Genomic DNA, 24,530 nt, shown 5'->3' with positions numbered 1-24,530 from the left:
AACACGAGGGCGTGATTTTTTCTGGTAGTGAAATAAAAAGAGGCTTGTTAATGAAAGATTTGTTTTAAAAAATAATGATACTCGTCGGTTTACAGTCCTCAAATTGTCCTACCACTACTAGTTTGGTGTGAGGGAGTTGTGGTAACAGGCTATACATATATTTGCATCTTTATTAATAAACACAAGGATAACTGGTATTATTTAAAAGACATGGAAAAATGGTACATCATTTAATGTTGTTTTCCTGAGGGGAAGGGAAATTCCCATATAAAAGTGATGGGATGCTCATGGGAAATGTTCAGAAAGACCCCTCAAGGGTAACTGTGGGCAGTACGTGCTTTTATTTTTATCCCCCAAAAGACATCCATTGTAAAACATATGTCAAAACTTCTTTTAACTTCTGTTCTCTTAAACATGATAAAAGAATTCTTGCAGTGATCTAATTTGACACCCTATGTACACCCAGGCTGTACCAGATGATAAATATTGTAATCCCTAGGAGGTAAAATCATCCCTTTACTGTTATATTAGAATGCTCCCCCCACCCCTCTGGCTGTATTTTCTTCTAAGTAAGCCTCAGTCTACAAATTATTTTATTTCTATTTGAACAACAATAATTATTAAAAAACTGTCCAATGTAGTCTTCAAGCATTAAACTACTCAAAAACCATATCTTCCCATCCCTCTTTGATGAAAGGAAATTGCAAATTTACAAGTGCTGCACATAACTGAAACAAAATGTCAGCATAGCAGCGCAAATACAAAGGAATGAAGCCTATAATTTTGAAGTCTTTCAGACTAGCATTGGCTCTTTCAACATGAATCCGTGCTTTAGCTATGGCTTTTGTTTTTATGACCTCACTCTCTGTGAAAGTTTCATTATTTAGAAAAGGTGGGATATTGATACAGACAGCATGTGGTACAACATCCTGGATAAGGAAACCCTTGTCCGCCAGAATCATATCTCCAGCTGTCAAGTGATTAAGGAGTCCAGACTGTTGCACAATGGCCTTGTCTGAAATAGAACCTGGATACAGCCGACTGACATTAGTAATGACTCCATTTGGTGCAACACCAACTATTACCTTAAAGGAATTCATTCCTCTGTATGATGAATAGGTCGCATTTTGCTGACTGATCAATGCCGGTGCAGCTACCTCAATATATATGCAATCTATAACAATCCGACAGGATTCAAATTACCTGAAAGAGGAGGGTGCAGAGATCTTGTTTTTTTTTCGGGATGGAATCGACGTCATTATATCGTCAAACAAAATTTCATGCAAAACATGAGTGAATGTTATAACAATGTTAGAAATTGTGGCCACACTACAATGAAAAAATTGGGCTAGGTGAAGCTGTGCGTAGTTCTGTCGTACTTAATGTCGTACTTAATGAAAATTAAAGTGATAAAAATTTGATCCTCAAAATTGATGGATTCTACCTTCCAAAACACGATGAAGCACTCAGATTTAAGGTTTTGGCTACGGAAAATACAAAGCGACCGTTAAAAAGACAACTAGCTGAACCTTCTATAATTCAGTATTCGATGATTCTCCCACATGTCCTGATGTCAACTCTTCACCTGAATAGAGTCCGTAAATCTCACTTAAAATCACGTAATTCATCAAATTTTCATCGATTAAGGAATTCTTTTTGAATATCAGTTTATCCTTATGAGTCGAATCCTTCTCTTGTACTCGTCGTTCTGCTTTGTAGCGCTTGGAAAAGCGAAGAACTTTGCAAGTGTTGCCCTCCGACGAATGGCCACATGTAGGAGCAAAACAGTAAACCATTTTGCCCGTTTGACCCGCGTCCTTTACACTTCTTCAACAAAAGTTGATCCCTTGGATGACCCTTTAACCTTTCCTTTTTTTTTACTGTCTTTTGTGGGATTAAACTGGATAATTAAAGCTTTAGACATTCAAAACAAAGGAAGCGTGTCCAAAGCGCTCGCATAAGATATTTTGTTTAGAACTGCATTTTTTAGCGCCATGGTAACGTGACGTCACACTTAAGGACTCTATAGGAGGTTGTGAATAAATTATTTCAAGAGTCTTTGTTATGTGAAGCACGCACACTTACGATTTGCATTGTTTATTGTTGTTTTAATGCTAATTTCTATACAGTTGCATTTTATGCATAGAGGAAAATGCTCGGGCGCATGTTGCTCTCAATTGTGAAGGATTTACCACTTGGCGGACATTGGACTGGTCACTGGTGCGCTGTTTGTTGAGAAAAGAAACATGGCTGCTGTCGACATAAGATATTTACTTCTGCAATGCTTAAAAAACACCGTAAATTCTATCTATTTACTTTGTCGAAGAAGAAGGGATAGGATTCCTATAAAACGGTGATTTTGAATAAGCTAGGAAATCACCGCTTTATTTCAGTGGTCTTTATATCTCGAATTTAAGAGCTAAACAACGCACTTAGAAGTAGAATGAATTTAACTTTGTCGCATTGATCTAGAGCTGCTCGAGAGCACACAAGTGCTACTGACCTTTTGAACTTGTGGTACACGCGTTATTCGAAAAGAGTGCGAGCAATTTGCGATATAACGCAAAATGCAGCTGCACGGAAATTAGCCTTTAGTTGGCAAATTGATCTATAATTTATATAATCATTAATTTTTCGATGTATTTAATAATTGTCATCAATGCATTAGATCTAGGTTTGAGCATTTTAAAAACGTTAGTTTTTTTTTCAGTGTTGATCATGTACGTTGTTTGTACGTGTGATTTGTACGTGTTAGGAAGTGCAACTCCGGCGAAATTTGACCTCATCTTTTTTGCCAAGTACAAAATACACATTAAAAGGAACTTTTTAGTGTTTCTTTGGGCAATTTCTTTGAAGTATAGCCTATCTAAATCCTACGCTAAATCTGCACCAGATGCGAAATTTTAGTAATTAGCCTTGAAGTCGTAATCTGTAATGTTGTACATTGTACACGTCTCTCTTGTGTAATATGATTTTATAATTATATGCAAATTGTAGGACCGGTGATCTTTTTATTAAATTCCAAGCCGAAAATGGGTTACAATCCACAAATTTTTACAAAAGTATTAAAAAGGAAACTATCAGATTAACAATGGGCAAAAAACTTCTAAAGTACGCCTTTTTTATTGAAATTTTATCAACCAGGACTGTTGACAGTTGATTTTGAATTGTGATGTTTGCGGCCTTTCGGTTGTTTGCCAAACATTCAACATTGATTATTTTGGTTTGACAGTTAGCAGTAAGTACAACTAAATGAAAAATGTAGTACTTCCGGACAATACTGATCAAACGCTATCGGTCAATTTTTACTATTAAGAAAACAATCATAAAAATGTTATGTTACTGTAACGATTTGGCCGGAGTTCATTCAGAGTGGTCACAACTCATTGAAAAAGACATTTCTCTCAAATAAATATCTGGACAAATGCTTGATAAATTTTCTCATCCACAAAAAATACGTGGGATAGGCCTTTTGGATCAGCTAAGTGCCCTGTGTTTATTGAACTTCATGCATGGATGGGTAAGGCTTCCAATAATATTGAGAGGGAAACTGAGAATATTACGAACAATTTGATTTTTGCTAGTAAATTTATTTTTATATTTTTGAAAAGAAATGACCACCCATCCCCAAAGAACCCCTAACGGCGGAACTTTTAAGGAATGTAGTTTATGAATATAAATGTGAGTGTGATGCTTGCTATGTAGGTAGAACGTCTCAAAGGTTGGGTGATAGGATGAAACGGCATATACCAACTTCAATCAGAAATAGAACGGTCCCTCACGACAACAACCAAAACGTAAGAAAAATAATTTAGTTTCATGTGACAAGAGCCCCTAACGGCGGAACTTTTAAGCAATGTAGTTTATGAATATAAATGTGGTTTATGAATATAAATGTAGTTTATGAGTGTGATGCTTGCTATGTAGGTAGAACGTCTCAAAGGTTAAGTGATAGGATCAAGCTGAATGTACCAACATCAATCAGAAATAGAACGGTCCCTCACGACAACAACCAAAACGTAAGAAAAATAATTTAGTTTCATGTGACTCCGCAATATTCTAACATCTCTTGCGTAACCCATGTGCTGATTCTTATTCAGACGACAATTTTAGAATCATTAAGAAGTGCCATTCATTCTTTCAGTAACGCTCACGAAGGCTGTTTAATTAAGTTAACCAATCCCATCCTTTGCTGATAAAAAGATTATGTTTTCAAAAAATCATTGTTTTGAAGCCCTTTTGGAGATGATGTACACTCTCTCTTAGCATTATAAATATCGGTAGATCTTAAAATTTTCATTTATTTCACATAATGAACAGCTTCTTATAAAATCAATATTAGTTTTCTCAAATTGTTAAGCAATGTATGGTATAACTGTCGAATGATTGAGTGATCAATGATCATAAATTGAAATTCCCCAAATATTTGTTTATAATTGACTGCACTTTACGTCATGATCGCCATTTTGGTAGTCAAATACAAAAGAAAACTTTATTAATGCTATTGTCAGCACCAGCCGTAGTGGGCTAGCCACATTGTTCGATAATTCCATGGAGGTTGGTTGCAATCCAAGAATTTCCATTTCGATGCTGCCATGTTGGAGGGCAAAGACTGCTATTGTGAGCTCCAGACGACATGGGCGGACCTTATTGTTTTTCATGGCCCTGCAGTTGATTGAAACCCAAGAATTCAATATTTTTTGCCTCCAACATGGCGGCATTGAAATTCAAGAATAATAACGTAAATAATAGTGTGCCACCTTATGGCTACTGATTTTTTGCCATTGAAATGCATTTAAAGGAATTTAAGATTTTGCTACAATATTACGGTAAAGATTCCCCCAATCACCAAAAAAGTCATAGCGGAAAGTCATTTTGAAGCATCTAGAAGCATCAATCTGCTTACCATACGCCACATTGACATAAATCGCATCACAAACTCCCATAAATTGACTTTGATATTTTACAGTCATGCATACACTTCAGTTGTGCTTTACTTACGGTTTTGGACGTAAATTTCTGCTGAGAAAACTCTAAACAATGATGGCTTGCTTTTCAACATTATTGACTGAATTGTCTCTCGCGAGATTGTCTTTGCCCAAGCATTTATAATTTATCCATGAATTTTTTGCTCATTTTAAAAAATCGCAGTCTGGACAGCAGCATTCATGTCAATATATGAATTTTGGAAAAAAATATCCCTAAATTCCAGAGGTGTCTCTGATTGTTGTTTCTATGATGATTTAGCATAATAGAAACTATGGATCGTTAAAGTATCGTTAAAGGCACTCCAAAATAATACACTTTCTTTATGAATGTTCCCCTAAAAGGACTTTCTTTATCAAAATTGAGTAATAGGTCAATAGTGATTTTATTCAATAAACTTTCTAATTTTTATTGCTTGTGAAGAACTGGAGGTGATGGTAACAGCTTATATAGAGCATGCTGCAAGTTGCTGCCTTTAGTACCATAATAACATCGTAGACATTTCTTTGTTATATCTACGTATCTTTTCCTGCTGCTGTTAAAACATTTGTATTGTCAAATATTAATGCAAATAGGAGAAAAACGTTACACAGTAAATTCCAATGGGGTAAATGTATGTGGGGTGATAATTACCGCAATTTATAGAGAAATTCTAAATTGAGGAATAATTATTCACCCCATTTAATAGAGTAATGAAAAGACTAAAATATTTGCCCGGTTTTGGTGTTTTGGGGTATTAATTACACAAAAAATGGGAGAATTTTTTTTATCATGTCAAAAACACTAAGTTTTTACAAAGAACAGTAAATTCATGCTTTAAATTGTTTTTCTTTTCGTAATAAATTGCAAAGTAACTAAAGACATTAAAGAGAAAGTGGAATTCCAAGAGAGAGAGAGGGAGATGCAATATTGAAACGCAAACACATCATACACTGACTAAACATTATCTTAACAAAAAGCAATGTCCTGAGTGTGAAATACTTTGACCTTGTCCTGAGTGTCCTCTCGTCGTACAGTGCGTGTAACGATATTATGCAAGGTGGTTTGCATAACGTTGTTTAAGAAAAAAAACTTGTGGCAATGCGACGCATGTAACAAAGGACTATGAGTCAATCGTGAAATAGATGCAACGTTTTAAAAAGTAAAGTTTTTCCCTGTTGTGTAATTGAAAATTTACATATTGCAAATTTAAATTTGCATATAGAGGTAAACTAGAAGTTTAAAATCAATTTGAGAAGAAAAACTGAACAAAATGGGTCAAAGTCTTTCTGTAAGTGAAAAGGAGAATGCAGAAATTGTGAAAATGTTAGCTGCAAAAGTTGAAACTGTGGACATTGCAAAAAGATTAAAATGAGACCAAAGAACTGTAAAAAAAATCAGTTCATAATATCAATGCACAAGGAAGAGGAGGTCAGATCCAGGAAACGACAAATAACTTCAAAGGAAATGAGGAAACTAAAATATGCTCCAGCTAAGAATTCGCTGGCATCCAGTAAAACAATCTTCGAAGAAGCTGGGATCGACCGTCCATGAATGAAAACCCGCTGCAATATCCTCATGACATTGCTAGAGTTACAAAACCAATTACACGCCCCCGCTATCTGAACAAAGCAAGAAAAACGAATTAATTGGGCCGCAGATCACTTAAAATGTGATTTTTCAAAAGTAATCTTCACGGACGAATTCCGAAAAACCCTGGATGGTCCAGAGGGATTTAGCAGAGGATGGATTGGTCATGGTTTCCAGAATCCATTCAACTTCTTCGTGATATTCCTTACTTTTCTAATATTGTCTACTGTTATAATACAAAACACCAAGGTCGTTTAAAGAAACAGCGACATTAATATAATCTGAGCCTAACAATTGTTTTCGCATTTCCAGAGCTTTTATAACATGGTCTTCAGCTTTACCATATTCGCTTTTCGCGTTATGTAGATTTCCAAGGACGTTTAACGTGGTTGCGAACAAAACAGGATATGGACACGATGATTTTTTCAAATTTTCCTTAACTCTGTCTATAAAGATCTTAGATTTGGTGTTTTGTCTTTTGTAAAAGTATGCTTTACTGAACCCAATTAAACGCCAAGCTTTATCAGAAAAATTAAATTGGCATGTTTATGTCTCAATTTTTTCTACAAGAGCAATCGCGAAATTCAACTTTTTGAAATCTCCTAATGTAATGGCAAAAAATTTAAAAGCTTCTACAGAGTTCATGTCAATTTTTTCATCTTTTTTATATTTAATTTAATGAATCTTTCAAAGATGTAGTATTAGCTTGATTTTATCTTTTCTATCTTTGAAACTACAAAGTCCTTGAACAACTGCATGAGTTACATCTTTAGAGAAAGTGGGGTTGTAATTGTTCTTTGTTTTATTTTCTAAATGATACTCAATTATTGCTTTGTGATTAATGCGATGCAGATATATATCTGGCATGGACTGTGTTTTATCAAAAAAATGAAAAAATCTCAGGATATTATCCATTGGAAGGGATCAAATGAAATCGGGGGAAAAAAGTCGAAGACGCTCGCCAACACTGAAGAATTTTCGGCATTTTCCTTAACTGCTAAAATGAACGCTTGTAATTTTTTTTTAGAATATTCGCCATTGATGTTCAATAAATGCTTGTTCCTTTTTTTTCTTCTACTAAAGACAGTTTCTCCAAATATTCCTTCCAAGTGAATAAGCACCTTGCATTTTTTATAGTCTGGACGTAACATCCAGCAGCAGCCAAAACCAGCGATTGACGATCTAGTTTTTCCATTACTTCAATTAGTAATTGATCATTAGCATTTTTCATCCTTAGTACAATGATTTAATAACTGAAGGCATTCTTTTTTATTCATCCCATGACTTATTAAAAAATGCTTAGTCAAAACGTCGTCGTGGGTACACCACCTTTAGTATTTTAGATAGTTAAAACAATATGTCCGTTTATCGAGTTATGTTTAACTTTTTTTGGTGTCAAAGGAGACATTTTGTTTGGCTGCGCCATGTTGTCCACAATAATCCACCATTTTCTCCAAAATTTTATTTGAGTTGATAGTAATGATTGCAAATTCTTGATTTTTTCTGTGATGTCAATATTTTCCTCTGAGGGATGTTTTGTACTAAGTTTATCAGAGTTAACACAGTAACCAAGATCGGAATATGCTTAAAATAGAGACTCAACGTCTTTACCATCAAGAATCCACACAAATGTGGTTTCATTTTTCCCATCGGTAGATTCAAACATTTTTTTACAAACTTGTCTTGCAAGTTGAGATGTACCACTGCCGGGATTACCAGTAATGTAGAACTATGTAAGTTCATTAATGTAATCTCTTTTCAACTTTTTAAGACTTTCAATTATTTGATCGCAGAATTTAACGCACTGAACAACATAATGATTTGGTTTACATGGAAGTTTTTGAAAAAAATTAGAGCTATTTCTTCTAATTTTTATGTCATCGATTTCACTTAGTGGAAATTTTAGTATAGAGAACGATGTTTTGACTTTTTTAACGAATTTTTCACATTTAAAATCTGATAATGTGCCATTATTTTGATCAAGGGCTATTTCGTTTCGAATACAATGAAGATCATCAACAGCATTTTTTAGTGTCAGATTAAGATTCGTACTGATTGAATTCAAGTAAAGTATTGCGTCAAATAATGTTGTGCAATCCATATTGCTGGTGCTCCCATTCAGGAAATTATTTAGAATAATTTTCTTGTTAGGCCGTGACCTGGTCTTTTCTTAATTGTAAAGTTTTTTACCACTTGTAACTGTGTTATCCCATTCCCTATAGCTTGTTTTGTTTCATTCCTCAGTAAACAGTTCGGAAAAATTCTTTTTAGTGACATCATTAATTATTTGCTAAATGAAAATAAAGTTTCTCTTTTCTTTTGATTCCATCTGTAAAAGGAATATGATTAAGAAAATTCAGTTATGTAAGATATATGTAAGACATAAAAAATCACTTACTAAAGTAGTATCGGATTAGATATGTGTTCAATAGATAATCAAGTGAATTAACCTCTGGGTAACAAAACATCAAACAATATTTTAAAATATGATTTATTTCAATTCCATAGATATCACGAGGCAAAATGATAAGCCGGCTTGAAATTTAGACATATCTCCAGGGATCTGTTGAAGCAGACAGAAAGGAAAGCAATGTGAGAGAAGCAACCTACCAATTACCTTTTAGAAACATGACTAAGGGATGCCTGTGTTAAAAGATTCTGTGAAGAAAATTAATCAATGTTGACTCTCGAGCGTAGAAACATGACTTCACATAAAGTGACCATGTGACCATCATTTTAAATAAAGAATAATGTAAATAAAACACAAAACGAAAATTCCCCTTTAGATAATTTTCAAAAGTGCTAAATAAATTAATCCTATCTAGTCTCTGAAAACCTAATTGCGATTGATCAGTTCAAATAAAGGTTAATACAAAAAACTAGGTGTTCTTAAAACTGCTTGACACGATTACGGTTACCAACGAATAATGTTGCGGAATAGTGAAACTGACAATACCACTACTTAATGATAAAGTTAGAGATAGATTTTGTTTGAATTCAAGATCCTGGGTTCTTCTTTAAAGTTCACGTGACCTCATTCTTTACACGGCATTTAGACAGTTGGATTTTATAAGCAAAAATGCCATGGACTGTTTAATATAAGTGACTGCATGGCTTATAAAAATTGAAGGCTTCGTTTGCTTGGAGGAGTTTACATTTCATACCTCTGTTTATTTAAATATACTTGCAACACTATCGTCGCGTTGTTTTTTTATAAAAGTACTATATGCGTATGGTTTTAGATGGAAGCTAGTAAAGATACAAACACTTGGAAATGTTGATCTGTTATCAAGTTATGAAAAACAACCCCTTTTCTTAGGCTGGATCGTGTTTTGCGACATTCCCACATGGTTTGTCCCTGATTGTGTGTATACGAGCAAGACCACGGAGTTGGCGTTTCCTTTAAAGAGTAAACAATGATTTGTCACCATATATAACTTGGATGGAGGAGAATTAATCAGATATCCAATCTTTTTGTGTTCGCTTCAACACTGCACACCCTCTTAAACCAAAAGGAGCTTTATTATATATACATATACAAAGCTGACCTTGACAAAACAAACGAAAATCTTAATAAGATTTTTTCAGTTAGAACTTTCTCCGTTGTCCATTCTCACTTAAGCAGTACACACATTTTATCTATCCTTTGAAAATTCATCTTTTCTTGATAAAAGTAATTGCATTATAATTCACGCTGCAATTATTGTCTTCATTTGTATTATTCCCAATTTCCTATGTACTACAATTAACTATGGGTGTGGATAAAATGCGGACTCGGACGGGCGGCCTGGCGGACTTCCTATTCGGCAGTGTGGACAGAGTTTAAATTGACTGAAAAATGCCGACTTATGGATGCTTACAGGGGATTTGGATTGTGTTTTGGCGATTAAACTTAAGATTTCAGCCTTAGGCAAATACAATATTTTATGGTCATTCAATTGCTAAATTACACAACATGGAGAGTTTAGACACGTGAAAGAAATCGCAAGAGCGTTTTCATTGACCTCATTCACTGAAATATTATTTGTAATTTGAAGCATTTAATATTATCATGAGAAATATATGAACAGCTTCATGAACTTTCACATAATTTTTTGGCTGCTATCTTAAAAATAGGGAAAGGTGAATAGATATGCAAAACAGCAAGGAAGTGAAGAGACCGGGAAAGACCGAGGAAGGATGACGATTTGCATGTAGAGAAGGAATATACGGAAATATATACATGATGTTTGATAGGGCAGCTCTACTTTTGTGGCACGTAACCTGTTGATAAAACTACAGCTGGTAACTAACACTTTTCGTTTTAAGTTTTAACCTTTTATTTATTTTACAAACGACAAGTACAATATACCTCACTAGCGTATTTCTTCGCTATCTTTTGGAATTAATTGTTTACATCTATTTATACTAACGGTAGATAGCTAGTGCAAAACATAACTCGAGCTTTGCTTTTACGTCAACAGTAGTACTTATACTATATTACTATTGCGACACAAAAAATTATTAAGAGGACTCGAGCGATTTCACATTACTGGATTACAGACTAGGCAACTGTACGCAACTTAAGCGCTCTTTGTGCTAGTTTACTTGTCAGAACTATATCTATCCCGCTGTTTAAACTACTCTGTCCTCTGAGCATATGAAATTCTACGAAGACATGGCTTCTCTGGCATTGATAAACTGCCTATATTTAGTACTAAACAGAAGCAAACAATACTAGCAATGTATTGACTTTAATTTCCCATCCGACCTTTCTTGACAGGATAAAATGTCGATTTCCAAGTATAAATTTTAATTTTGATGCATATAATGTCAGCAAGGAAGCTCATCATTCATTGTGTTTTCTTTATTCCTTGCTACAAAACAAAACTGAGACGAGACAAACGGAAAACTAACTTAGTAATGATAATTTTAATTCTAACTTTGAATCAAAGGAAAACGTTTTTTTTTATTCGAGCATTATATGATTTATGATTTGTTAAATGTAAATTGTATAAGAATTGAATCAGTTTAGCAATATATTTAGGCTGTCTTTACCCGATTAATCTTACCCAATAAGCGCTCAATGCACTGATTGTGGACAATTTTACTTGCCATTAGTCTTTGACGATTAGGTAGACAAGAAAACATTCCCTCCATAATATATCGACTAGATTTTCTAGCAAAAAGCTCAGTCTTAAATTTTGACCAGTATTTTCCGCTACAGCAACTTCCATGGCAATTAAAATTCCAATATAATCCTCCATTTGAATCATGCAATGTTCTGCTCTAACATCAATTTTGTCAACGAGAATTAACCTAAAAATTGCTGATAGCGTTAAGAAAACCGTCTAATTCACTTACATTGTCGCCCATTATTTTCAGCAAAAAAAATTACTCGTTTTTCTATTACAAGTAATAATTGTTTTGTAACCGCAAGGCAAAAAGAAATTACGAACAGAGCCAATAATTTTCGATTTTCTAAACTGCTAAACGCTAACCAAACGAACAGGAAAAAATCTAGACCACTTTCTCAACAGCTGCAAGCGTTTCTCGACTATTGTGTGCACTACCCAATAACTGAGCGCATATTTCGAGTGTGATATTCGGAATTTTTGTGTATCCAGTAGTCCTTTCTCGATAATGGTACGTAAATCTTGACTATTCGTGCATTTCTCGACGTACTTTTGCATTTCTCAATATACTTTTGTCCAGTTCGGCTTGCAAAAGAAAACTGCTTTTTTCTATACGTACATCTTTAATCAAAATATGTAATTTAAAATGCTTTTCTTTAAATATAGTTCTACTATAGTAAAAGCACAATGAAAAACAAATTTTATTAAAAGCAAAGTAGATCTACATAAAGTATGACTTTTCAGAAATAATAATATTATATATTTAATATTTACATTATTTTTGTGATTTTGTGAACTCCCAAAATATACTTTTTTATTGAGCATATTCAGAAGAAAATACAAACTTTAGAATTTGTGGACTCTTTTTGTCTATACTTTCTATTTTTTAGGTAACATGTGAAGATACTCCAAAGAAACAGCGACATCAATATGATCTGGGCCTAATAACATTTTTCGCATTTCCAGGGCTTCTTTAAAATAGCTTTCACTTTTTTCAAATTTTTTTCATTTAGCATATAAAACACCAAGATTGTATATAGAATCAGCGGCATCAACATGATCCAGAGCAAAAAAATTTTTTCGCACTTCCAGAGCTTATTTATAGTAGTTTTTATTTTTTTCATATTTTCCACATTTGTCATTTAAAACACTAAGATTTTATAAAGAATCAGCGACATGAACATGATCTGGCCCTAATAACTTTTTTTGCATTTCCAGAGCTTCTTTATAGCAGTTTTCACTTTTTTCATATTTTTTACATTTATCATATAAAATACCAAAATTGTGTACAGAATCCGCGACATCGACATGATCTGGCCCTAATAACTTTTTTCGCATTTCCAGAGCTTCTTTATAGTAATTTTCACTTTTTTCATATTTTTCACATTTATCATTGAAAACACCAAGATTGAACAAAGAATCGGCGACATCAACATGATCTAATCCTAATAGATTTTTTTGCATTTCCAGAGCTTCTTTATAGTAGCTTTCACTTTTTTTATAATCTCCAGTTTTAGTATACAAAACACCAAGATTATGTAAAGAATCAGCGACATCAACATGATCTGGGCCTAAAGACTTTTTTCGCATTTCCAGAACTATTCTAAAGCAGTCTTCACTTTTTTCATATTTTCCTGTTTTTTTTTTATAAAAAACGCCAAGATTGTTTAAAGAATCAGCGACATGAACATGATGGCCCCTAATAATTCTTTTCGCATTTCCAGAGCTTCTTTATAGTAGTTTTTACTTTTTTCATATTTTCCACATTTAACGAATAAAATACCGATATTGTTTAAAGAATCAGCGATATGAACATGATCTGAGCCTAATAAATTTTTTCGCATTTCCAGTGCTTCTTTATAGTAGTTTTCACTTTTTTCATATTTCCCACAATTATCATTTAAAATACCAAGATTGTTTAACGAATTAGCGACATCAAGATGATCTGGACCTAATAACTTTTTTTGTACCTCCAGAGCTTCTTCATAGTAACTTTCACTTTTTTCATATTTTCTAGTTTTGGTATACAAAACACCAAGATTGTTTAAAGAAGCAGCGATATCAACGTGCTCTGGGCCTAAAAGTTCTTTTCGCATTTCTAGAGCTTTTTTGTGAAACTCTTCACTTTTTTCTTATTCTCTTTTTTTATAATGTATATTTCCAAGAATTTTCAAAGACTTACCAACCACAACAGGATTTGATGATTTTTTCAAAAACTCCATAGCTGTCTCATTAAAGTAATTTGCTTGTTCTTTTATCTCTGATAAATTCAACAATAAAAATTTTTCAGGATGTGGGATCAATTTCGCTTGATCTTTTTGGTCTTTAAAACTATGAAGTGCTTCAGTAACTTGGGACAAAGCGTCTTCAAAAGTGGTGGATTTGCGATTGTGCTCTGTTTCATTTCTTTTTTGAATATAACTGCGTTGATAAACAATCATTGCCTCATGAAAAACACGATGCAGACAAATGTCTTCATTTTCGGAAAACGTAAACAAAGAGCAGTGTTTTAAAGCAAGACATGCATCTTCGACAGACTGTGTGACATCAGTTGATTGAATGTATTTGACAATATCATCACTTGGCAATAGATGAAACGAAAGCAGGGAAAAAAATTTGCCAAAATTAAAGAATTTTGTGCATTTATTTCAACAGCTAAAACAGCTGCCTGTAGCATGGTTTTAGAATATTCTGTGTTGTCTTTTGCTAAAGTTTTGTCCATCTCTTCTTGTTTTCCAGAAGACAATTTTTCTAAATATTGCTTCCATGTAAAATTACAGATAACTTTTATCAACTATATTCTGACCACTACTCACTGTGTTATCCCATTCCCCGTACGCTTTTCTATTCCATTTTTGAATAAATAAGTCAGCAAGTTCCTTTCGAACCACATCTGTAATCATTTTGTGAAGATAATTCCAGTTTCTCTCTTCTTTTGATTCCATCTGTAAACGAAATATAATAATTTAAAGTATTTGCAATATCTCTTACGTAGCTCAATAGGAGAAAAAAAGTAATACTCTATCTTTAAAAAACGCAACTTTTGTACAGCTAAGTTTTTATTTTTTAAAACAAGCATAATTCGTGGAGAGTTTAAGATGATTAAATTTCACGTTAAAATGATGTTATTCTTTGTGAAATTTAAATTTATGATACAACATTAAACACCAAAATTTTTAGAAATAAATCTTGGTTTCTGCTTCGTATGCTTGTTTCCGTATGTTTTTGAAACTGATAGCAACAATAGAAGCAGGACCAGTCAATACCATACTTGTTTTGAAATAGAAAGTTTCCGTGTTAATGGACTTTTTCTAAACTCTCTTTGGGTTGTTAAGCTTAAATTTACACGTTTTCCATGGTATTTTACACGTTAAATTGGTCAAACAACAAGTCCAAGGCAATTTGGAAGGCTTCGTATTTTGGCAATGGCAAATATTGTAGTGCACCAACAAGAACGTCTGTAATGCAGTAATATTGTGAGCATTGGTGTAATAAACTTAATGCCCAACATAAAGTTTTAAGTAGAGCCATAGAAATAGACCAAATATTGTGAAATTGAATTTATTGTGACGTTTCGTCTTTACTCAAGACATCTTCAGACAACTAAATAATAGGATCGTAAGACAAGATATTATATTTACAAAAGGTGTTAAATTACTACTAAAGGAGGCGTTGTCAAATGGATTATATAATAAGGAAGTTAGGAAGTAAAATAAAGAAAACTTAAAAGAGGTTAAGTGGAATGGAATTTCCTTGCACAATAAGTGAAGGCTTTTATTTATTGATTAGAAGGCTCTCATGAATGGAGAGTTTGTAGGAATCGTTAGAAGAGAAGATTTTTTTAAAGTCGTCTAATTTGGGGTGTGTTTAGTTGCGTTAATGTTAGCAAAAATGCTCTATAACGCTGGGTGGGGAATTGGTTGCGTGTAATGAGGGGGGATTTTCCCAAGTGCTCCGAAAATCTGGTGTGTATACAGTAAAAACAGATTGGTCAAAATTACCAATTATTTTTTTGTCAAACCAATTTTTAAATTGGTCAAACCTTTTTGACCATTAAAATATTGGTAATTTTAACCAAAAAAAATTGGTAGCATTGTAGATATATTTGCACTCGTTGGCGGCCATCAAAATTGAAAATGAATTGCAGTTTCTTTTATCTTTAATAGTTGATTGAACGCTTAAAAGCTTCCGATTCTTCAAAAATCAATTAAAGTGTTAATGCTTTAGAGAGTGTTAATGGTAATATATTCATTCTATGCTATGTTGATTATTTTAGAGGTCAAGAACCGGTGTATAATGGCATTTTTGCCTTATGTGTTAGATGACCAACGCACCCATTGAGATATGAACAAAAAGCTATTTTGGGACATTGTTGATGTAAGAGTTGATAATGTCACAAATAATATTTTCTGCATAAATGTGTGAAAAAATTGATAAATAATTTTATCTCTGTTGAAGGGTAAAAGCTTGGGGGAAGTTCAAGAGATCATTATCAAAAGTTTTTCTCCTAGACTCTTATTAACAGGAACATTAAGAAACATTCATTCAATAATGTTTGTGGCTGAGAGGATGATTGTGGCAAAGCTGAAAACGGAAAATATTGTCAACGCAGTTATTATTTTACTTAGTTCTTTTTATACTTTTAATGCTAAGTATCCTAAAGGCGTTAATGGACATTGCAAAAATGTATTTATTCTTTTAAGTTCGAATGGCAATTGTAAGGCTCAATTGCCAACTTTTTCGGTAATTTTATTTCTTCTATGAAGTAGAAAACTTTTGTAGTGTTAATTAATGGCATGTAGTAGAGATTTTAAGTATTCTTTGTTTGCAAAAAATGTGCTATTTATAATTGTTTGATTGATTTTCTTTAGCTTAGTTAAAAAGATCTTCTATATTGGTCAAATGGTCATGGATATGCACCTGAAGAAATGCTTGTTTAATGGTAAAAACAACCAAATAAAAATGGTCAAATAAATTGGTAAATTTAACCATTTTTGTTTTTGGTATTTTTGACCAATTTAGGAATTGGTTGTTTTGACCTATAAAAATTGTTCTTCTCCGGTGCATTCAAATGACCAATGTTTTTTGGTCATTTTGACCAATCTATTTTAACTGTGTAGATGACGCGTGGTTTGAACCACATTCGAGGCGTTGCAATTTCGATACTTGAATAAATAGACTTTACCAGATTTCAGAGTTTTGGGAATTTTGTCCTTAAAGGAGAAGAAAGAAGGGATACGTTATTAAGAGGGGAAAACAAATTTAATAGATATCTGTGAGAAGGCTGCAGCACAAAGGCTATGGTACAAACCACGCGTCATCTATAAATTAGATTTTCGGAACACTTGGGAATATCCCCCCTCCTTACAGGCAACCTAGTTTCTCACCCTGCGTTATCGAGCATTTTTGCTAACATTGACGCAAGTGGACACACCCCCAAATTAGACGACTTTAAAATAATCTCCTCTTCATTAGAGCCTCTAATCAATAAATAAAAGCCCTCATTTAACGTGCAAGAAAATTCCATTCCACTTAACCTCTTTTAATTTCTCTTCATTTTACTTCCTAACTTCCTTATCATATAATCCACTTGACACCACCTCTTCTAGTAGTAATTTAACACCTTTTGTAAATACAATATCTTGTCTTAACATCCTATTTATTAATTGTTTGAAGATGTCTTGAGTAAAGACGAAATGTCACAATTCATTCAATTTTACAATTTTTGGTCTGTTTCTATGGCTCTAATTAAAACTTTATTTTGGTCATTAACTTATATTACACGAATTCGATTTCCGCTCGGCAAGTCTCTCGCTATTATTGTGAGTATGTTATCACCTATGAATGCTCACTCATACAATGCCCTTTACTACGTCATTAGCTATAGTTGTGTCACAGTGGCACGATGGAAGTACAAGTTAGCCAGTTGTATTTATATGCTTCGTGGTATACGAAGCCATGGAAAAATTTAAAAAACAATATTAAGTCATTAAATGCTTTCCATCTATAAAACGATTTCATATAGAATTTTTCTCAAAAGAATACAATCATTAATTGCTAATACGTTTAAATAGATTCTAATGTTATTCATTATAACATTTGCTGCTTTTAAAGGTGTATTACAAAGGTAAGAAAGTTTCAATTGTCTAGAAAACTATCATTTCAACAAATTTATCAAAACTGTGTTACTATCTAAGTGTTTTGGATGGTGCATGTTGAATAAAATAAATAATAGTCGGAAAAATTATGTCCAAAAAAGATAGATCAGCCTTAATTTTAACTGATGTTCAAAAAAATTGAACTGCTTAAAGTCATATTTTATTTAAAATGGTAAAAGTTTGAACGCTGATGCGCAATGCATTGAAACTTTAAAAAATGCACCTAATAAGTATTCAGTACACCCCGTTAAGTATCTAAAGTCGACGTTTTTGTCTTTTATTTCTTTCACGCCGCGTACTCCATTGTCAATAAAAATTGTTGCAAACGTCTGGGCTAAATTGTGATAGCAATGATCGATCATTTCATAAACAAAATGATGATATAGAACATACTTAGTAAAACTTTGAGATTGTGAATGACTAATGTTAAGTTTAGAAAGAAGATTTTGATTAGAAATTAAGTGAAAGATACAAATGATCGTCGGTAAGAAATCGCTCAAAACTTTATCTTGTAAGGAGCAAGCTGGTTAAAAAATTGGAAATTAATACAACCCAAAGCTAAACAAAGATTTTCACGCTACCAAATTAAAAGAGATTCTAAATAAATAACATTATCCGGAAAATTTTTATCAAATATATGTGCTGAGAATAAATAAAAAAATATGGCAAACAATCAAGCCATAATTTTTTTATAAGATGGATATAATAAAAAGAAAAATCGAATGTTTATTAGCAAAGTTGACAAGTAGCATCAGCAACAACTCCCAGAATATAAAACAAAACCAAATTTTAGAGCTCTTGCATCCAGGGGCAAAATTTAAGGGGGGTAAGGGGGGACTAACCAGGCCAAAAATGTTAACGTTGCAGGGCAGTGAGTTTGTAGGGCTAAATACAAAACCAAACACTAGGATACGTGCGAACAGTTATGCACATAATTTGAAAATACAGTGCAGTTTCAATTTAAGCTGAATTTGTACTTCACGGTAAGAACGTAAAACGGTAAACGGTAAACGGTACGCATCAAGTAAACTTTGGCGGACATTTTAAAAGCAGATATGCATCATCATCGCCAAACGTAGAACAAAAATATTACTGATGCCCTTGCACTTGAGAAGAAGAATGCAACTGCAAAAGCAAGTGAGAGTTTTACATTCTTGTAGAAGAAATGAGATTATTAGACACGGAATACTACTACTTTAAATACTTCAGGTTGTCTGTATCGCAATTCGAAGAACTTTTGCAGCTTGTTGCTCCAAAAATTACTAAGTGTAGTGAATTACCATCGCTCTTTTGTTTGTTTTTAACAAGTGTTTGTAAATAAAATTATTGAAGGTTTTATATCTTAAGAGGAAACACCATACTGCATTTTTATATCAGTAAACACAAACACTTAAAATAAAGTTTTGTTGATTTAATATGATTGAAGTTTTTCATTAGCTAGTGTTTGTATAGTTTAATTTACGAACAAGGAAAGTCAAGGATGAATGGTAAGTAAAAGCAATTATTTAAACAAAAAACAAGAAACTAACAAATGTGTACATGTGATTGGTATTTCTTGTGATTATAACAGAGAATTCCAAAGTTATCACAAACAAGAGAAAACGGCTGTATCGGCAAAAAATTAAGTGTTCTGCATGTAATAAAGAAATGTTCAATGATAATTTTTCTAAACCTAATAATCCCACTCACAAAGGAAAGGGAAAAATTATCAACATCGTTGATCCGTTACAAAAAAAGACTCTCATTTGCGTCGTGCAAAGTAAGTTAAAATTTGTTGTGAAATTCCTAAGAGTAAAGTAACAAAGGACTTGTTTTAAAAAGTCTGTTTTAAACTAATGTTTAGAAAAGTATGACGTCTTTAAAGTCAAGCAGCACCAGCCTTAACTAGATAAATGAAACAGCTGTCGTTGTGTATGAAGAAAAAAAAAGAGTTGTAGTCATGTGCTGTTATACAAAATCCGTTTACTATAGAAGACAACACGTCTGGTACACATAAAATAGCAGAATTTGAGGCAATGGTAGATAATAATATAAACGAATAATTGGATTATTGTACGGCTATTGAAGAGCCATTATTTGTTGACGACGACACTTCTCTTCTGTTAACAGTCACGTCGTGGATTTGGAGCAGTAGAAAATATTTGTTTGCTGAGTGATGATAGTTCAAATGAAAATGTAGACGTTATGATTAAAGCATGTATAACATATTTTATTAGTATTGATTGTTCAAAATAAAAATACGAATCTTTCAATTGTCATTTATTTATCTGTTAAAAACAGATTTTTGCATTTAATTTACCGCATGTGCCTTTTTTACAATGTTTTTATACGTTTAGGCTGCACAAAGGGAGAAGTCTTAAAGCTGTGATTCAGATAACAAAGAAGATATTACATGATCACTTGTGCAGAAAAGTTAAGAATTCTATCACAACTTTTTCATCAGTGTGAGAATATTCTTAATGAAGTGATAATAGATGATGATAGACACGCAAACGCAAAGCTCTTTTCAGAAAAAGTGAAGCACATAGCAAAAAAGTACAAGATTGTTTCTGTGAAACAGGTATAAAATTGTTCACTTGTTATCAACAAAGCACAGCGAGATGAAATTGAAATTAGATGCCCAGTTTTAGAGGAAAGCACTAAATTACTTGTCATAAACTTCTTTGTATGCTCATTATTTCCAAGTGGGCCAGGACGAATAAAAAGTGATCCAGCATAGACAAAAGGTGTACGATCATGAAAGAAAATGTGGAGCGTTGGTGCCAACAAAAAAAAAAAAGAAAACTTCATAAACACTTCAGTAGCAAGTCCCATCAAGCTGCTCTGGCTGATTTTATTCGTTTCTCAATAATATCTGGCCATATGGATGCAATGATGAATGTGAAGGAAAAAGAAGGAAATATTGATCCAAAAGAAAACAGATGAAGAAAAGAACATGGAAATTATGTTGATTCTTCTTTCTGCATTCTAGTTTAGTGTTGCTGCTAAACACTACTGTCAAATCTATGCCATAAATTTAATCTTTTGATTAATCCAACGATGAAGATGCCGACCTAGATAAGGCAAATTTTTAAACAAAGGACGCTTTCAATAATTTGCAGAAGACAGTTTGTCTTGAATTAAATAGAACTGTGCGAATTGTGTTCCTTTCATGACATCACGACATGCACCTGATACCATACCGCTTAGTGAAAAATATATATGGTAAATTTGGACTTTTAACCACAATTTCACAAAATAGATTTAATGTAAATCAATTTATTTTTTTAATTTGTTTATTTCAAGAGTTTTTTTCAAACAATACTAAACTCCTGTAGTGTTTATATGGATTTTAATAAACAATCCAGGCCAACGATCACAAACTTCAATAAAACAATCTTTAACGACTTGTTCACAGGCACACTAACTATCTTTTATACTAAAAATGAAGGACAAAGTTTCTTCCTCAAAAATTTTAACACTTTTAAGCAGCAGAAACCGTTAAGCTACAAACAGCTAGCACTATTAAAACGTTATTTACTGAGCACAATTTTCGGTGTTTATTGAATATGTGCAAAAACCTTATTTGGCAAAAAAAATCAATTTGTACAGACTGGTGAAATTGAACTACGATAAAATGAATGGCAAATTTTATTCCACACTCAGATATTCTAGCGATGGTTCCGGATGAGAAAATTTCTTTTAAGGGTATTAAACCATTCCGCATAAATGTCGTTCGAATTCTCTTTCTAAAGAGGAAATATGCCAATGTGATAAACTTATACATGCATTGAAAGATAAAGGCGTGATGATTCTTTGTAATAAATTTTGTTATACGGAATTCTTAGTGCGTATTATTACCTCATCTAAAAGTGTGGAGGCGATTGCCTGATTTAAATCTGATGAAACTTTAAACAAAAAGGTTGAAAATTATCCATACTGTATACCTAAACATGTCATAAGTAATTGCTAGATTGTTTCATTAGATTTAACAGATGTCTAATAAAGCTATATCCAATCATAATCTTAATGTAATTTGTCCAGCGTTTCAGGTTCAACACACGAAGCCAAAACCAAGGTAAGACAATTTCAATGTTTTTGACACAATGAAAGCCTTAATCAATGACTATAAGATACAACGGCGATTATTATCTAAAGCTCAATTTACCTTTAAGCGGCACTTGACCTCGCTTTTGATATTGAACTAGGACACATTAAAGGTACAGTATAAACATACACATTACCCGAAACATTTTAATTGTAATGGAAAACACCACCCCAACGAGTGTCAATTTAACGAGGCAAAATGACAAGCGTGATGCAAATTTAGACATATCTCTAAGAGTTTGTAGGAGCAGACGGAAAGGAAAAGAGAGAAACGTGAAAGAACAAACCTACCAATTACCTTTAAGAAACAGGACTAGGGGATGCCTGTGTTAAAAGATAAAGGAAAAAAATTTAAATTGCATTTATTAGCCGTACCCGGAAAGGGTCCTATACATTTGGCTAGATGTAAGGCCCTTGACGTAGCCAATCATAAAACAAATAACATCAAATAACCAACAGGTGTATCAAATTCTTCACAGTTATTCTCGTTTGTTTCAAGTGGGTATGTACACACTCCAAAAAGGGTCTACTACATTGCATCTCCAACAAAGGAGTTTTACTTGGTAATTTCCTGATTAGAGGTGTCTTAGAGGAAGAACATTTAGGTAATTTGGAAAGAGTTTTAAAAAGCCTTTCTGATGCATGACTACGTCTTATATAAACCTTCACTGTGATGTTTGTGTCATCTTATTGATGCATAAAGTTTTTTTCCTATGGCGGTCGAAATGAAAACTATTTCATGAAGCCCATCTTCCAACAAATTGCTTCGTCTGGTGAAGATTTTTGACCGTGACAGTGCACTTAAAGATGAGATCGCGCCAGGTTGATCGGTTCCCTGCAAGTTTGTCCCATGTTGCGGTGTTGATGTTAAAGGACTTCAATGAGGTCTTTAATGTGTCCTTGAACCGCTTCTTCTGGCCTCCGACTGATCTTTTGCCGTTGGAGAGCTCACTATATAGCAGGAATCTTGGGAAAAAATTTCATCTTTTCAGTGATCAAGAGGTTCATGGAATTAGCAGATGAACTCCGTTCATTTATTTCACCAAACCCTTTTCACCAAATTATTGTGCACTGTGTACTTAGAAAAAAACTTGCAATAGGTTTGTATTATCTCAAAAATACTGTCTCCCTTAAAATGACAACCAATTCAGTTATTATGGCAATAAATACAGCTTCCGATGCATTTGGAGAAGTATGCAAGGCAATTTTTAAGAATTGTTGACAAAAATACATCTATATCCTTTATGATTGTGATGAAATGGGAACAAAAGTATCTGAGTTTGAAGCTATATTTGAAATGATTTAAGCAATGGGTTTCATAGATGGGACACATATACCAATTAAAAAGCCACACAAAAACTCGCAATGTTATTTTTGTTACAAGCAATTTCATTCGTTAAATGTGCAAACCATTTGTGACTACAGAGGTCAATTCATGAACATTGAATAAATGTGGCGTGGAAGTGTCCATGACGCCAAAGTATTTGCCAACTCTTCTGTTAATCATAAGCTGCAAGGTAACGAACCACCAAGAATCTTTCAGTCAGATTTTTCACGCCTTAAACATGTACCAAACTATATAATAGCAGAGCCAGCAAATCTATTAACACCCTTTTGAATGAAAGAGTAAGAAAGTTGTAGAAGCAATGAAGAGGTTGTTTTTAATCAAATATTAAGGTCTGGAAGAAGCCCAGTAGAGTGAGTCTTTTAGGGTTTGAAGGCACGTTGTGTATTCTATACAAGGTCAATGGACTTATATTTAACATAATAATTACTGTTGTTTACGCATGTTTTATATTGCATAATTTCAGTGAGCAGCACAGCACTTATGTTGACAAGTATCTGGTAAAAAAGCAATATGATCTGAGCAAATAAAGATTAGCATGGAAACTTACCTCAGCCATTTTTTTCCACGAGCACTGATGAAGGTGCTACGAACATTTTTAAAATTTGTTAACATCTAATATTTACACGTGCCTTCCAGATCACTTAACATAGTAGTAATGATCACTTGAAAAAATCCACTGTTATTTGAAAACCAAACAAAGGTTATTGTTTTTTATTACACAATAGTAAATAGAGATTTGTAAAGTGCTAACCTATCATATTTTGACAAGGCGTTTTGTTATCGTTGGAAAATGCCAAACAACAACACAACAATGCCAAAGCAAAACTAAATGATTCGGTATTTATTATAAAATCAACACTATAAAACGCGTGCGCTGATTGTTCTAGAGCTGAGTTTGCATTTGCCAGTGCAAAGCTTATCATAGCTCAACCAATCAAATCAATCTAAACAATCGATCAGTCAAAGAGAATTTGCAAATCGATCATGAATACATTTTAGAGGAAATATTAAGATGTTTGTCTTTTTTCGCGTTATCATTATTTTATAAAAGAAATAAAAGATGTTTTTTGTGTTTGTAATGGCTTATGTAAGCCTCGGATTCGTTTGTGGGAACTATCGAGCATGTGCAACCCTCGACCTTCGGTCTCGGCCTTACACTGATCTTCTCTTGAGTTCTCTCAAAGGTCTCCTCGGTTTTCATAAGCCTGTGCAAACACAGTAAATATGTTTTATTTCTTAAATAATGAACAGTCAAAAATTTATAATTAG

The 24,530-nt window shown here is 33.2% G+C and overlaps 1 pseudogene; it reads right to left on the bottom strand.

The window, feature by feature from the left end:
- Positions 1-470: 470 nt before the first annotated feature.
- LOC124449362 lies at positions 471-2,006 on the bottom strand (annotated as a pseudogene).
- Between the last annotated feature and the right edge of the window lie 22,524 nt (positions 2,007-24,530).

Source organism: Xenia sp. Carnegie-2017, unplaced genomic scaffold (genome assembly GCF_021976095.1).
Source record: "Xenia sp. Carnegie-2017 unplaced genomic scaffold, XeniaSp_v1 HiC_scaffold_23, whole genome shotgun sequence".
NCBI lineage: Eukaryota > Metazoa > Cnidaria > Anthozoa > Malacalcyonacea > Xeniidae > Xenia > Xenia sp. Carnegie-2017.
The sequence above is the reverse complement of the archived record's forward strand: the minus strand, read 5'-3'. Positions and strand labels throughout refer to the sequence as shown.